Source organism: Sapajus apella, unplaced genomic scaffold (assembly GCF_009761245.1).
Source record: "Sapajus apella isolate SASKATOON/1434 unplaced genomic scaffold, GSC_monkey_1.0 scaffold51, whole genome shotgun sequence".
NCBI classification, from domain to species: Eukaryota; Metazoa; Chordata; class Mammalia; order Primates; family Cebidae; genus Sapajus; species Sapajus apella.
In genome coordinates this window covers 10,822,794-10,827,232 of record NW_022436991.1, presented here as the reverse complement: position 1 = coordinate 10,827,232, position 4,439 = coordinate 10,822,794, and the positions used below count along the sequence as shown (strand labels likewise).

The 4,439-nt window shown below is 37.9% G+C and overlaps 1 non-coding gene across 1 annotated transcript; it reads left to right on the top strand.

Annotated features, from left to right (window-relative positions):
* Window positions 1-1,335: 1,335 nt before the first annotated feature.
* LOC116526765 lies at window positions 1,336-1,398 on the top strand. The gene has a single exon (XR_004258266.1). It is a non-coding gene; the product is annotated as a U7 small nuclear RNA (small nuclear RNA).
* Window positions 1,399-4,439: the final 3,041 nt, after the last annotated feature.

The following is a 4,439-nucleotide window of genomic DNA, read 5'->3' as shown; positions in this document are numbered from 1 at the left end:
CAGAAATTCTACTTGAGAAATAGTGAGCCAAGTCTTCAGTTTTCTTCTGGTTGGGCATGAAGACCAGGGTGTTTTGGATGAGGGCAGGAAGGAAAAGCAGGTATCCATCAGCTCTTTCTGCTAAAGACTGCCAGATATGGTACCCATCATGGTGGAGGGGGGAACTTCTTTAATGCCTGGGGCTTCTGAGCTTGTGACCTATAAACTAAAAGGCACAGGCGTGAAATGCTCCCAACCATACAGATGGGTGCCATTATAATTTTGTGGTATTATATCTCAGACAGGGACTCATCATCACTTAGCAATCCTATTACACACCCACTGCCATCAATTTCAAACCTCATTAATCATTTCAAGTCCTTCAGTACTCAGTATTCCAGCCCCACTCTCTCCTCTCCAGGAGATAAATTTTTTTTTAAAATAACAGCTTTATTGAGATACAATTCATATACCATAAAACCTACCTCCTTTAAAATGTACCATTAAATGATTAAGTGATTTTTACTCTATTGGCAAAGATGTACAATCATCACCATGATCTAGTTTTAGAACATTTTTATCACTCCCCAAAGAAGCTCCATACTTGTTAGTAGTGACTCCTCATTTCTCCCTCTCCTCAACCCTTGGCAACCACGAATCTACTTTTTCTACTTACTGTCTCAAAATAGGATTTGCCTATCCTGGACATTTCATATAAATAGAATCATATAATATGTGGCCTTTGGGTGTGGCTTCTCTCACTTAGCATGTTGTTTTCAGGGTTCATTCATGTCGTAGCAGATGCAAGTAGTTTATTTCTTTTTATGGCAGAGTAAGAAATATTCCATTATATGGATATGTATTTGATTTTTCCATTCATCGTCTGGACAATTGGGTTGTTTCCCATCCTGGGCTATTATGAATAATGCTGCTATGCACATTTTGTACAAGTTTTGGTGCAGACCTACTTTCCAATCCTGTTGGGTATATCTATAAGAGTGCAACTGCCAGGTCATGTGGTAACTCAAAATGATAACTGAGTTACCATTAAATTGCTAGGTCATATGGTAGCTTTTTGAGAAACGCCATTTTATGCTCCTCCTGGCAATGTATATGGGTTCCAATTTCTTCACAGTTTTGCTACTACTTGTAATCGCCTGTCTTTCATATTTTTGCCATTCTCATGAGTGTGAAGTGGTATCTCTCATTGTGGTTTTGATTTGCATTTCCCTAATGACTAATGGTGCTGAATATCTTTTCATATGCTTATAAGCCATTTATGTGTCCTTGGAGAAATTCTTTTCAAATCTCTTGCTCATTTTAAAATTAGGTTGTCATTTTATTACTGAGTTGCATTAGTGTTGCAGTTCTTTTAGAAATTTGTCTAGCAGGTTTTCTGATTTTTATCTGGAATCCCTCCCCAGCCAAAAGACAAATAAAAAGAAAACTGCATTAGTTCTTTTTGTAGTCTAGATACAAGGCTGTTTTGAGATATTTGATTTTCAAGTATTGTCTCTCATTCTGTGAGTTGTCTTTTCACTCTCTTGATGGTGTCATTTGAAGCACAAAACTTATTTTTATTTTGATGATGTCCCATTTATCTATGTATTTTTTCTTTTCATTTGTGCTTTTGGTGTCATACCTAAGAAACCACTGCTTAACTCAAGGTCATAAAGATTTACTCCTGAGTTTCCATCTAGAAATTTTATAGTTTTAGCTCTCACATTTAGATGTGATTCATTTTGAGCTTATTTTTCTTTATGATGTGAGGTAGGGATCCAACTTTATTCTTTTGCATAGAGATATCCAGTTGTCCCAGCATCATTTGTGGAAAGACTATTGTTTCCTAATTGAATTGTCTTTGCACACTTATTGAAAATCAATTCACTATAAATATCTGACCTCTCAATTCTATTCTATTGATCTATGTGTTTATCCTTATGCCAGTACCACACTATCTTCTTCTGTTACTCTAGGTTTGAAACTCTAGGTTTGAAATGGGGAATGGTGCATTATTCAACTCTGTCTTTTTCAATATTGTTTTGGCTATTCTGAATTTCTTGGATTTCTGTGTGAATTTTAGGGCCAGCTTATCAATTTCTGTAAAAAAATGCTGTGGGGATTTTGATAGTGATTGTGCTGAATCTATAGACTAACAATATTAAGCTTTCTGATCTATGAATACAGGATGTCTTTCCATTTATTTAAGTCTTCTTTAAGTCTTTCAACAATGCTTTGCAGTAGTCAGTGAACAAGTCTTGCACTTCTCTTTTTGATTTTATTTCTAAATACTTGATTATCTTTGATCCTATTGTAAGTGTAATTGTTTTCTTAATTTCATTTTTGGATTGATCATTGCTACTGTATAGAATATTTTTGTATAATGCTCTTATATTCTGCAAGTTTGATGAATTTGTTTATTAGTTCTACTAGTTTGTGTGTGTGTGTATTCCTCAGAATTTTCTATATATGGCCAGGCTTAGTGGCTCATGCCTATAATCCCAGCACTTTGGGAGGCCGAGGCAAGTGGATTATTTGAGGTCAGAAGTTCAAGAAAGTCTGACCAAAACATGGTGAAACCCTGATCTACTAAAAAAAAAAAAATTAGCTGGGTGAGGTGGTGGATCCCTGTAATCCCAGCTTCTTGGGAGGCTGAGGCAAGAGAATTGCTTGAACCCAGGAGATGGAAGTTGCAGTGAGCTGAGATTGTGCCACTGCACTTCAGCCTGGGCAACAGAGTGAGACTCTGTCTCAAAAAACAAGCAAACAAACAAACAATAACAAAAACAAAAAAGAATTTTCTATATATGAGATTATGTCATCTGCAAATAGAGATTGTTTTACTTTTTGCTTTCCAACCTGAATACCTTTTCTTTCTTTTTCTTGCCTAATTTTCCTAGCAGAAGAACTTTTGAATGTTTTAATATAGTGGTCATACGCCATAGCATGGGCTTTGAAATCAGTCAAAGCTGGTCATAAATTCTGGCTCCACCTCTTTACTCACTTTGAACTTTGATATTCACCTATAAAAATGGAAAACATGACTTGCAGAGTTTTTAAAAACATATTTAAAAAATCAATGTATAATTTACACGGAATGAAATGTCCAGACCTTATGATGAGTTTTGATTATTGTATACATCTGTGTAACAACCATTCCAAAATAAGATATGAAGCATCTCCATCATCCCATGTCCCTTTCTGGTCGATCTAATTATTTTGTCACCATAAATTCAATTAGTGTAGACTAAGCCTAGACTGTTTAAGTGCCATCAGACAGTATGTTCCCTTTTGCGACCAACTTCTTTTGTCAAACAATGTTTTTGAGGTTCATTTATGCTGTTGTAGGTATCAGTGGTTTATTACTTTGTACTGCTGAGCAGAACAGGTTGAGCATCCCTAATCCAAAAATCCAAAATCTGAAATGCTCTAAGATACAAAACTGTTTCAGTGCCGACATGCTGCTCAAAGGAATTACTCACTGAAACATTTTGGATTGGGGGTTTTTGAATTAGGAAGGCTGAGCCAGTAAGTATCATGTGAATCTGAGAGAAAAAAATCCAAAATCCAAAACACTTCTGATCCGAAGCATTTTGGGTAAGGAATATTTAACCTGTATTCCATTGTGTGAACATACTACAATGTGTTTATCCATATTCCTCTTGGGGGACATTTGGGCTGTTTCCAGTTTGGTGCTATTGTGAATAAGGTTGCTATGAACATTTGTGCACGGGTCTTTTTGCAGATGTGTGTTTTCATGTGATGTAGATAAAATACCTAGGTATGAAATTGCTGAGCCATATAGTAGATATGCACCTGCTGCATGTATCAGTGCCCTGGTTAGAATATTTGTCCCACCAAAAATCATGTTGAAATTTGATACTCAGTGTGGCAGTGTTGGGAGGCAGGGGGGCCAATGGGAAGTGTTTGAATCATGAGGGCGGATCCTTCAATAGATTAATGCCCTCCCTTGAGTGCCAGTGAGTTCTCCCTCCATTAGCTCTCATGAGAGCTTGGCTGACTGCAACCTCCACCTCCCTGGTTCAAGTGATTCTCCTACATCAGCCTCCAGAGTAGCTGGGACTACAGGTGTGCACCACCATGCCCAGCTAATTTTTGTATTTTTAGTAGAGACAGAGTTTCACCCTATTGGCCAGGATGGTCTCGATCTCTTGACCTCGTGATCTCCCCGCCTCGGCCTTCCAAAGTGTTCAGATTTCAGGCGTGAGTCACTGTACCCAGCCTTTTTTTTTTTCTTTAAGACAAGTTCTGGCTGTGTCACCCAGGCTGGAGTGTAGTGGCACAATCTTGGCTCACTGCAGCCTTGACCTCCTGGCCTCAGGTGATTGTCCCACCTCAGGCTCCCGAGTAGCTGGGACTACAGGTGAGCACCACCATGCCAGGCTAATTTTGTTTATTTATTTATTTTTGTAGAGATAGGGTCTCACTATGCTGCCCAA